This window comes from Anopheles coluzzii, chromosome X, assembly GCF_943734685.1.
Source record: "Anopheles coluzzii chromosome X, AcolN3, whole genome shotgun sequence".
Classification (NCBI taxonomy): Eukaryota; Metazoa; Arthropoda; class Insecta; order Diptera; family Culicidae; genus Anopheles; species Anopheles coluzzii.
The window spans coordinates 4,880,218-4,892,261 of record NC_064669.1 but is presented as its reverse complement, the minus strand read 5'-3'; the positions used below and the strand labels follow the sequence as shown (position 1 = coordinate 4,892,261).

The 12,044-nt window shown below is 49.3% G+C and overlaps 2 protein-coding genes across 8 annotated transcripts in view; both read right to left on the bottom strand.

Moving 5' to 3' along the window:
- Nucleotides 1-12,044, bottom strand: part of LOC120957074 (oligopeptidase A) — a 302,182-nt gene that overhangs the window by 28,378 nt on the left and 261,760 nt on the right. The window lies entirely within an intron of this gene.
- The window catches only part of LOC120949132 (uncharacterized), a 23,032-nt gene extending 10,988 nt beyond the window's left edge, over nt 1-12,044 (bottom strand). For 2 of the 6 annotated variants that reach the window (XM_040366179.2, XM_040366242.2), the window contains exons 1-2: nt 11,224-11,393; nt 9,923-10,416 (exon numbers count right to left, since the gene is read on the bottom strand). The gene's annotated coding sequence lies outside the window, so the exon portion shown is untranslated. Of the gene's footprint in view, nt 1-9,922; nt 10,417-10,853; nt 11,398-11,700 lie in introns of those variants that run through there. The other 4 variants (XM_040366223.2, XM_040366186.2, XM_040366195.2 and 1 more) reach the window with 4 other exon arrangements.

Below are 12,044 nucleotides of genomic sequence, written 5' to 3'. Positions count from 1 at the left end.
CGCTTCATCTCCAAAATCCTTGATGGCAGCATTGATGCACCGATACTCCTAGGATCATGGGATTTTTATGCACCTACACGTCAACTGAGATTGCGTAATACTTTGAGTGTGGTTTATCGTTGTACTGTGTTCAGATCCAACGACCCCTTCCTTACTTGTATTCGTGCACTTAATCAGAACACTACTTCGTTACTTTCAGAATTCTTCAATCTCTAGTTTACAGTTCATATTAGATTAGGTAATAATAAGGGTAGGTATTGTTTAACCTCTCTAGGCTGACAATCAAATAAATTGAAGTTGAAATTGAAATTGTGAGTTCAACTGCTCCTATGAGACCTTTACCAGTGGCCCTTGGAAACAGTTGAAATGGGTGTCCTCAGAACCTTCTTGTTGGTAAGTCACATGAACCGTCGTATTAAAGAGATGCCTGTAAGAAATCCGTCCAGAGGTCCAGAAATTTGCAAAACAACCAGAAGACACACTCAATCAGCGCCAATCGTTCACGTGCATTGCTATTGTTTGTATTTGAAACATCTGAATCTTACTCTCAATCTAGTAATTGTTCTTTGATCGCTATGATCTAGTGGATCAGCCCACGGTGCCGCTGCTTGTTTTATTACTTGGCGATTACTTATGGGTGATCAAATATGTTTTGCCAGCTCTGATGTATTAATCTTTTCTCCCACAGTAAGGCATCGTCTCTGGAGATAGATCCAACAACATGATCTATGACCGTTTATTTTCATTCGCAAGATGATCAGCTCCTTCATTTCCTGCGATGCCCTTATGTCCTGGTATCCAACAAAATTCGTTAAATCTTAACAGTTTTTGTGATATTGGTTCTATAGATTGTATGAATGGGTTTCGTAACGATTCTTGCTCTATAAACGTCGGGCCATTAGTGCTATTTGAGAAAATAGCGTTAGGTCTATGATTTACAGTGACTTCTTCAGCTGCTGCCAAAGTCGCAATAGTGTACCGGATTTAATAAATCAAAATAATATTTCGCTTAACAACCTTTTAAATCCCATGTTCACGGTAGATCGGATAGAGCCTTTGATCGTGAACGACGGTCAGAGCATGGCGACATCGGAGTATCGAACTTACGAGACTAAACCCCCTAACTTGTTTTGTTCGAGGCGTTTGTTTTGTGCAACCCTAGTTCGGCCGCACACTATTTATAAAACTCTACACATACCATTTGCTACCAGTTTTTTTGTCGGAGACACCAAACATGCTAGATCTTCGGGGCAAATGGCATTGGTGATTTGGTATGCAAAATGCGGTACGAATTGCCGAAAATTTGGAGAAAAATTTAAAACAACTTAGAACTGCCTTACAGTAGTCTGCATTTGAGTTGTAAACGTGTATACCTTAATGTCACCTTTAAAGAGCTGCCATCGGTCGTGAAGAATTCCCTCAGCAAAAAAAAAAAAAACATGTTGCGCTGTCACATTCAATTATGGTGCGACCGTTAGAGCAGGTCTTTCTCGGAAACATCAACAGCAATCGATCATTCAAAGCGACTGCTAAACGACGTAGGAAGCTGTTTCCGACTGATCGAACGCTCGATGGCCTTCCGCAGTTGAGCGGCGGTCAAAATGTTGTGATGTACTCTTTTAAATTTAATTTCGTTTAGATACAGAAAAAAAAAACCACACGCTTACACAGGTTTAATTCGTAACGGCAAAAAAGTGTACAGGAAGCGATCAAGACAGTCACTTAACCTTGGCGGGCAGAAATCTCAACCGTGTACCGTACCGGGATCATTAATTTGGCGCTCGGAACATCGGACGACGGCACTGATCGAACCCCTCAGGAATGGGGGAGGGGGCCGAGCATCTCCGGAGGTGCAAGACAAGCATACACATACAAAAAAAACCACAACGAACGAACGCACACTGCCCTAAGGCCACGCGGGTCGGGTTCGAACCATTACTGATTACTGCCGGCGGGCAAATAACTGTACCGAAACGGCGCCTAACATCTCCGTTACGGTTTGTATATGTTCTGTATCTTTTGTTGTTGTTGTTGTTGTTGTTATTGGTGGTCGCACGAGGACACCGCGGGTTCCAACCGCTGTGTAAAACTGTCCTCAATGTAACGCGCCTGACCGTTGTGGCCGAGGTTCAATGCGCTTCCGCGTACGATTCGACGCTTCGTACGCGGCGCGTGATCACAGGACCGATGCCAATCTTGCCAATCACCCAACCGGACCCGAAGTGGGCCCTCGCCACCGTGACGCTGTCAGAACCCATTCAGGCAAACTGCTTCCTGCTTCAACAGATTGAGCGGCTCGCGACGTTGCGGGATTGCGTTCGAATGTTTTTTTTTTTTGCCGCCACAACGCGAACCGGATTCGCGCCACAGATTCTTGAAGGCGGGGGGTGATTGAATCACGCTCCAGATACGTAATACGGGCGCACCAGCCGTGCGATCGAGCGTGTGAGCGATCCCGGATGCGTCCGCGAAGGTGCAATTCCCTACCATTACATCTCGCAATCGATTGAAATCACGACACCGGTTACCGACCGGGAAGCAATCAGCACGCTGAGTTGCCAACTTTGGTTGAGGCCCATTAGAATGGACTTTGAGAAGAGTCTTGAGGGCGTACGGTACGGATTTGCAGCGTTCTAATGTGTATATTTCGGGAGATGATCACATCTTCGCACATCATCGCATCACAACTCCAAAGATTTCTGGACATTGCCTACTTTGTTGAACCCATTCGAATGCTTTGCAGAGGCTTGAGGGCGTACGGAGGTATGATAGTATCTTTTATCGTTTGAATGTTTATGCTTTAAGAGCTGATCATATCTTCGACCGTGTCCAGTTTTTAGGTACTCCAAACATTTCTAGACACTGCTTACTTTTTCGTATATTTTGAAGTACAGTTCGAATATTTTGTAGAGTTTTTAGTGGGTACGGTACAGAATTATGACTCTATCTTCCAGCGATATTTCCGGAGATGATCGCAACTAGGACTGAGTCCAGTTCTTAACATCCCCAAACATTTATGTACGTATATTGCTCACTTTGTTCAACTCGTTAGAATACTCTCTAGAGTCTTAAGAACGCTCCGTCCGAGTTTCAATTTTGGGAGACATCTAAGACCATATCCAGTTTGTAAGAACATCAAAGACATTTAGAAAATGGCAACATTATTGAACCTCATTGAATAAAATTTTGGAACATGATTACATACAAGACTCCGCGTCCAGTTTTGCGGACCTCCAAAGATTTCCAGATATTGCTAACTTTGTAAGACGTGATCGTGTCTATATCGGGAGATGATCACATCTTGGGCCGTACCCAGTTCTTGAGCAATCAAAATATAATCAGACATTGAATTATTCATTACTTCATTAGGCCAAATTGTAAGAGACAATTACATCTTCAATGTATTTCCAGAGTTTAAGAACTTGAATGATTTCCTGTCGTTGGTAACATTATTGAACCTCATTTGACCAACTTTTGAAACATCTAGGACACCGTGCCCAGTGATTAGGATCTCCAAAGATCTCTAAACATTGCTTACTATGTTTGACTTACTATTACAATGAGTTTAAGAGTATAGGACCGCTCTTAGTTTTTGAGGAAGAATATTAAGACAATATTCAGACTCAATTGTGCTAAACAATAAGAGACATTCACATCCTGGATATGTTTCCAGTTTAAAAGAACCTGAAAGATATCTAGATATTCGTAACATAATTGAACCTCATTGAACCAAATGTTCAAATTCATTGAACCAAATGATTTTCCAAGTATCACGTTCTAATTAACTCCAAAGATATCTAGACATTGGTAACGATATTGAACCTCATTGAACCTGATTTTGTAAGATGCTCATATCTAGGAAACCGTCTCCAGTTCATTGGCACTCCAACGACTTTGCCTAATTGCCAGTTAGCTGATGACTTCCTGCAACCCAAGCTGTCATGTTACCGCGTATTGGATATTCAAGGATGAAGAATTAAGCAATAGAAACGATCGATTGCACGCGATGTCCCCCTTCCCCTAATTACTTCCTACACTGCCAGCATCCAACGGGTAACGGGCCCTCGGCAAATAATACACCCCGAGCGGGCTGCAAAGTAGTAGTTTGCGTTCTGACCGGGTCGCACAGGTTCGCTCCGTGCGCTTGCAATCACCCCGCGCTCGACTTCGACTTCAACAGCTAGCTGCAGCAGAATCTTTTCGGCCGTTTTTTTCTTCGCCTCCTTCTTCTTCTTCTTCTTTTTCCTTTCGTACTCACATCCAATTTGCGTAATCAGGCAAAGGCCCGCGCTCGCGCGCTGTTTTTTCGAAGGCTGAACTGGCTGGCACCGTACCGTTCGCTGTGTCACGAGTCGGTGGCACGAAAGCATGAAGGCCTATCAGCAGGCTCCAAACCTGTGTGCAGGACCCGGAGAGCCGGACGGACAACACAGCAACAACTTGATCCAATTATTTCGTCACACCCTTGTTCGGGGCGCATTCTTTTCGCCGCGGTGAACGGTACCGATCGTAGCGCCCTGCCCTGGGCCGGTTCTAGGCGGCTGCGGGGACCCGCAAACCCACAGCCAGATCAAGGTTCTTTTTCTGTTCTGCCCCCCCCCCCCCTCCCCTTCTTCGAGCGAGAGTGATCTGTTTTTTTTTGTTTTTGTTTGTGTCGTTCGTTTGCTTTTTCGGGGTGGAACGGTATTTTTTCCACCGCAAGTTTCGCTCGAACCGGGCCGCGCCTAGCCAGCGCGTGCGGAAGCCACAGCGCCGGAGCCGGAGCGGGCAGGATGCTGGGCAGGACCGTCCCTTCGACCGTCCCCTCATCCCTCACCGCCTCACCTTCGTGCACGCGGGCCGAACAGCCTCGGAACGCGCCACACCTAAGCCGCTGGTACCTGGCGGGACTAAGACGCTTGGCAAATAGGGTTGGGCCGGCCGCTCACCGCCTTACCAGCCAGCCAAACGGAGAAGGCCAAAGGCCCCGCACGTCACCCACAGCCGTACGGTGTACACGCTGGATACGACGCCGCTACACCTCGAACGGCGCTGAACCATTTCGATCGGGAAAAGAGAGCAAACTCTCACACACCGCCGCTCGCTCGCTCGCAGTGCAGGAATGTGAAGGAAAGGCAAGAAAGAGATAGTGGATAGGGCGAGCGTTTGGGCCGGGAGAGGGGTGTGGGTGGGGGGGAAATGGAACACACCCAACCACCCTTTTTAAGCTAAAGGCGCACTGCACAACCGCACAAGTAGGTTTTTTTTTAAGCCTCGCAACCTCGAACGAGAATGGTTGCTAAATGTGAATGCCAAATGGCCGCCTGCGCACCCTCCTTTTCCCTTTGCCACTCGCTTCGCTTACGAGCCCACTAATTGTAACCCACCCCAATGTGCCTCCCTCATGTACACACACACACACAGTCACACACACACACCTTGCAGTGGCACTTGGAGACTCGGGAGCTCGGTCGTTGTTGCTGGAATGTGTTGCTGTACTCCGGCGACGGAGCCCATTACGGAGAGACCAGGCAGGCCCATATCAACACACACACACACACACACACACACTGGTTGGCAAACAATACCGTTGCAGCCCGTGGGGTGTTTGTACGTGTGTGTGTGTGTGGAGGCTTTGTGGGGTGGTGGGCTGCAGTTGCACTTTTTTCCCACAATTGTTGCGGGCAGCGAAAATCAGTCAGCCCGCCAGCCAGCGCGAGCTCCCATGCAGATCACCCAGCGTTCGGGGACAGCGGGGAGAGGGGGAAGTTGGGCGAAAAGATTGTTCTTGTCGAGTGTTTTACTGGTTTCTGTTTTTTTAATATTATTATTATTATTGCAACCATTGCTGTGCTAATAAAAAAAAACAACACAACAAAACCCATTTTTTTCTCTCCTGCTGTTGCGCTCTGACACAAGCTCTGGGAGGGTGAGAAAACAACACCAGCAACACCTAATTAACCCTTCACGCAGAGTGAAGGTGTGAATTCTTCGACTACTTGGGGTGATTTTGTGGTTTTTTTCTGATGTTGCTTAGAGTCAGACGTGTGGTTGGAAGAAATTCTATGAAAAAACAAATTTCTGTAAGCTTTCACAGCTTAATCCCTGTTTCGACGGTAAGTTCAGAATGTATTCCCCAGCAAAACACGATTACATGACAGCGACAACTTGTTGGCAGGGGTTTGATCGCTGCATTCTTCAATTTAAGGGATCCTGCTTGGTGCATACATCATTTGCTGGACGACATCGGACATAGCAAACGGGTAGGATATCAGATCTGCAATGGGTTTGGCTCAAACATTGTTTGACGAATCTTTGTAAACAGTAGATGAAGTTCCCTGATGAAGTTCTCCACACTTGTGAACGACTTCTGACAATCGAAATCAAGCAATACAAAAACAGGCAATCACTGGATAAGCTGCAGCGTAATACAATCTCTCTAGTAGCTCTAGAAAATCCCAACAACCATGATATTAGACAAGAGAGACATGATGCGGAATGCATTAAACCTGTTGGAGTCCGACTTATGGCACACCTCCAGGAAGGCAAGTTACCGTTTTGCATCGGGACATTTCCTGCTAACAGACGTGCCTTTCATTTCGCAGCCGGTTTAAGAAGCTTCATCGAGCGAATTCGCCGCCATTGGACGGCGCGTGGACGCGTGCTACAAATCCGACGAGTTGGTGCAAACAGACATTGTCTGATGGATTGGATTCTTTACTGGAAGACCTGTGCCATCCACAGACGACTACTCGCTGGAAACAGCAGCAGGTTTCATCCAAGATGTAATCTCGGGTTCTTACAAATTATTGCTAGTTCTAGCCGTGGCTTTGGACACAGTAAAAGCATCTTCGGGAAAGCAAGATGCTGTGAAGCGAATTGTTTACAATAGACCTGACAACCTCCCAGACCGGTTGGGGAGGATAAACTGCTTGGGTTATTGTATACTGGAGATGTCTTCCGATGTCTCCAAGGTTCAGGGTGTAAGGTAGAACATTCCGATAGTGGTGTGCTGCAAAACCTGAGTTACTAGAAACGTATGAGCTAGTGATACACCTGTTGGTAGATTCTTGGGAGACATACTTGTTTGTGGAGGGTTTTATGGTTGGATAATTGCATATTGGAGACGTCTTTCAATGTCTCTAAGGTCCAGGTAGCATCTACCTTGTACTTAAGTCTGCTACCATCCCTAAGCTACTAGAAACGCATGAGCAAATGATGTACCTGTTGGTAGATTCTTGGGAGAATTCTTCAGTAATGTAGTCTTCAGCACGACTTAAAATTCAGAATTTCTTCCAGACATAATTCCAGAATCATTTGTGTTGGCGGTCTTGGTCTCCTGGAGGAGTGTCCAAACCTCGCATACGGTCTCGTGCCCTCATTTGCCTGCCCGCTAGGATCTAGACTATTCTTGAACTAATGGACGACTTCATCCAACGCTATTAATGAGCTCTTTGAGTGTCTATGTATTGACTATGACTACTGGACTAACTTCTGATAAGTCGATTGAGCCTCGTTATACAAAAAAAGATGTTATTCTTGCAAGTCTGGTGGCATCTTCAAGCAATTCAAAATCAAGGGAACGTTGTACCTAAAAGTAGCAAATGTCCCAAAGTCGCCAGCCAGCCCAGCTGGTCACAGGTTCAAGTGTTTCCACCCTCCCCCCCCCTCCCCCATTTTAAAGAACTCCCCCCCCTCGGCAAGCGACGAACCCGCCTCCCGAACGACAGTGATTAATTAAAAGGCCACTGCGTAAACTTTAGCGGCAGCCGTGCGGCTGCCAAGCCAGATTGATATTTAAGGGGAGGGGCGGGCAGGTGCCACACAGCAAACAGCTGGCGTGGCAAGCCGGACGCTGGCAGCCCTACTGAAACGCTTTCCTACGCTTTATTTGCTGTTGCTGCTGCTGCTGCTGCTGCTATAGGCTGTGGTTTTGCAGCGGTTTTCGAAATTTGCCCACCCACTACCGCCCTTTCAGACTCCTACTCCACCCCTTTCCCTCCTCCGTCAGATAAGTGAGGTGGTTGTAGCTTGCGTTTTTAGAGTGTGCGGAAAGGGTGGGGGGGGGGGGAGGGAGAGGGAGTTACTGCAAGCTTCAACCTCCCTCTCACGTCAAGACACACGGCGCGGCACGGACTTTGTGATACTCCAATTTTCTCAGCTGCAGCACGATTTTTAAGCCCGAGGGTGTACACTTTCCATGCTTCACCAACGCCCGACGATCTGTGTGTGTGTGTGTGTGCGTGACTGTGTGTTTATGTGTGTGGCTCTATTTTGAAATTCCAACCGTTTGCCATCCGTTGCGGCAATTATAGAGATAGAACCGGCGCAGTTCGCAGTTGCACCCACCCATGCAACCATATGTTTTAGCGAAAAAACACACACACACACACACACACAAACATTGTTGTTGCAAGCTGGTGCACACCCAGGCGTAGTTGCAGTTGCTGTTGCAACGGGCCACCGACAAACTGCAAGCGAAAGCGTTTGTATGAACTGACAAACGCTCTTTCACTCTGCACACCGAATGGGGCAGGCTTCGTGCGGAGGCGAATGCGGTGCCACCGAGCGTGAACAAGAACCTCGCCACTCGGTTTGGGCTGTTCAGATTTCAGGGGCCTCATCCCCCCCCCCCCACTGATTGGTCAGTGCAGCTCGAAAGGGTGTGGATCGATCGATACGCGGTCACGCAGAAGACATCAGCCTCGATTCATAATTCCACCATCGTTTTCGACTGGGTGACCGACTGGGTGGGTCAGCAGGGGGGGGGAGGGGGGGAGGACACGACGCCGTGTCGGTTTCGAAGGCTGTTTTGAGGTTAGGGTCCCGTTTTGCCTCGCTCACTCACTCGCTCGCCCGCGTTCTGTTGTTGTGTTGCTTTTGCCTGACTCAAAAACAAAATCGAGAGCGAAAGTGAAACGTGTGCGCCTAGTGGGCAGCATAAACCGTTTCATTTTCCGCTCCATTCGGTCGCACACAAACCGCTCCCTTCCCTCGCCATCCACAAACCGCGCAACCCTTTTTGGCGCTGGTTGGCCCTTTCCAGGCCCCGTTCCGCTGTGGCGCTGTGGTTTGCGCTTTCTCCATTCGCGCCGCACAAGCACATCGTACGTCGTGCTGTGTGTGTGTGTGTGTGGGACATGCGATGATATAATTTTTCGCTGCTGCGCTCGCGGTCAATGAAAAGGAAGAAACAAAAACAAAAATCAAAAAAAGCGCAGCCAAAGGGTTTGACGCGCAGCAGAAGAAAGACACAGCGAGAGAGAGAGAGAGCGAGCGCAAAAGGCAGCCGAATAGCGCAAAAATAAAAATGCGAAATAAATCGAACGAAAGCGAAACCAGAGACGCACCATCGTGCGGAGAAGGTGCAACACCGCGCGCGGCACAGCAAAAGATGCAGCAAAACGTTGGCGAAAGCGTGCGGCGGAGAGAAACAGCGACGGGGGTGGAAAAGGGAAAGGAGTCCCCGAAACAAGCGGGAGGAATTCGTGTGCAAGGATTTGAGAGGATTGCGGCAAGCGACGCAACAAGAGAAGACAAAAAAATAATGCGCGGCAGGAATGCGCGAACGTTGCGCAGCGGCGCGAGAGTGAGAGAATATAAAACAGATACGAGTTATTATGCAATGTGTAAGCGACCCGGCGGCGGCGGCGGCGTTGTCTGTCATCTACCGCCGCTACTACTGCTACCCGTTCGCGCGACGCGTGTAGATATAGATTGCGTCCTTCAGCGCTGCTCCGCTTTCTCCGGCGCCCGCCCGGAGGTGGTGCGTGCGTTCGGAGCATTGGCTTTTCGCTTGCTGAAACCTAATTATAAGACACAGAGGCAGAGAGGACAGCGATAACAAACGCAAAAACACACCTATACACTAAGGGAGGTTTCGTTTAGTTTCTTGCGCGTGGGTGCTTATGCTAATGTGCGCCCAATGTCAATGTGTACTAACCCTTGTTGATCGTGCTAATCCACCGGGCTCTGTTTTTGTTGTTGTTGTTGTTGTTGTTGATAGAAGAGCGGTTCGCTGTCTGCTGCTGCACCAGCTCCAATTGCTGCTGCTGCTGCTGCTGCTGCTGCTGTCTGCTACCGCTACACCACTACTGCGGGGGAGGAGTTGTTTGATTGTTGTGGGCACGCAAACCCCCCGGGTCCCGGGTCCTGTCCGCCGTCACTGTGCACTTTTTACGGGGCGGCTTTTTTTTTTTTAATACACACATACACACATACTTCTACAATACACCCTCGCTTAGTGGCGGCTGGTTCGGCTGCGACACACACGGCGCAGTTGACAGCCGCTCATTGCGCAGAAGCTTGCGCACAAACAACAACCACCACGAATTGTTTGTTCGTTTCGTACGCTGGCACTTTGGATCGGAGCCCTGCGCTTCCAGATCACATTGGTCCGCCGGGACTGTCGGCACTGCTGCGCGCTAGAGCTGGACACTGGAAATTTTTCCGACCCACCAGGAAGGAGAGTGAGGGAGGGGGGGGGAGAGAAGAGATGGAGAATGGGGGGGGGGGGGGAAGTGTTAGAAATATTCGCTTCACCTTACTAAGCACACAGGCGACCACGTTTCGCTGCGAAACCGGGGGGTTCGTCGCCTAGAGTCTTTCTCTGGGTCGCTATTAGAGTCTTTGCTTGCGGCCGCTCGGCCGATCGGAAGGATCGACCCGCGAATGACGTAAAATGTGACGGAACTGAACTGGCTCTTACGTCATAGCAAGTCGAACGAAACGCGTTACCACCGCGGTAAGGAAAGCGCTTGATATTTCTGAACCTTTTTTTCCCCAGATGCCCACAGAGGTCCTAGGTTAATGGTGGTGTAGTTTTCCTTTTTTTTTTTTGGTTGCTTCCCGGGAGATTCTAAGCACTGCTCAACCTGTCAAATGCTGCAATCACTGCGCCGTCACGAGTTGGCAAACTGGTGTCTGCTCCCACACTCCGTACGGCAAGCACACTGATTGGAGCAGGCCAATTAGCATTCGCCTCCGATTACACAAATTGGTTGTGTGCGCGCGCCCGCACAATCACATCTCGCACGTGCACACATGCATGCTGTGACCGGTAGTAACACTTGGGGGAAGGGGGTGGGGGAAATGGGAGGTTTAAGGGACGTTATCGCGAAACAAAATCGAACAAAAAACTGCGTCGAACTGTGGTAACGATGGCGCTTGAGCGCTCCCTAGAGCTTCCTTAAATCCAGAATCCCGTAGGACCCCAGTCCGCCACCCACCCACACTGTTTTGTACCGCCTAGGGAAGGGGGGTGGAGGCTATTCCGCGCTCTTCTGCACTGGCACCTAGGGCGCTATTTTGCTACTCTTTATCTCGTCGTCGCGACCGGCCGATACGTACTGAGCGCGGTTCGTGGAATTTCGTGGCCGCGAACCGCCGGCCGAGCTCGCTGCACACAGCCGACTCACACAACGACGGGCGCGCGCGGGGTGGGGACAGGGCCCGAGCAGAGCGTATGAGGCGGGAAAAGGGAGATGGAAGGGGGGGGGGAGGGGATAGCGACTGTGAAACAGGGTGGCAAAAGGCCACACAAAAAGGCCGCGCATATGGGACAGATGCACGGCACACTGTTCGGAGTAAGGTGGTGGGGGGGGGGGGGGGAGGGGGGCTGGTAGTGTAAGAAAAAAATCACACACAAACTAGTTCCACCGTTCCTTCGTGCAAAACTTAACACACCCCCTTCTCCCGCTTCTCCCGTTGGGCACCACTAACGATTCGCTGTAGTACAGAGCGGCTGACACAGCGCTCCCTGGCAACTCCAGCTCGTTCCAGCAACTGCAGGCGGCAAAGACTGCGTACGCCGATTCCAGGGTAGTGTACGAGACCCCGCTCGTTCTCCCATGCGCCAACAGGCGGAGAGTGCACACGAGATGGCGTCTTATTGATCGATCCAACCGACATGGTCGTTGTGCAGTGTGCTCTACTATATTCAGGTTCAGATTATCTACGATTATCAGCTTTACACTCTTGTTTTATCTGTCTCCAGAGAAGAATACATCTGGAAGATGTCTGCTTCTCTTTCTGCTGCTGCCCAATCCGCTGAGACACATCGCTTA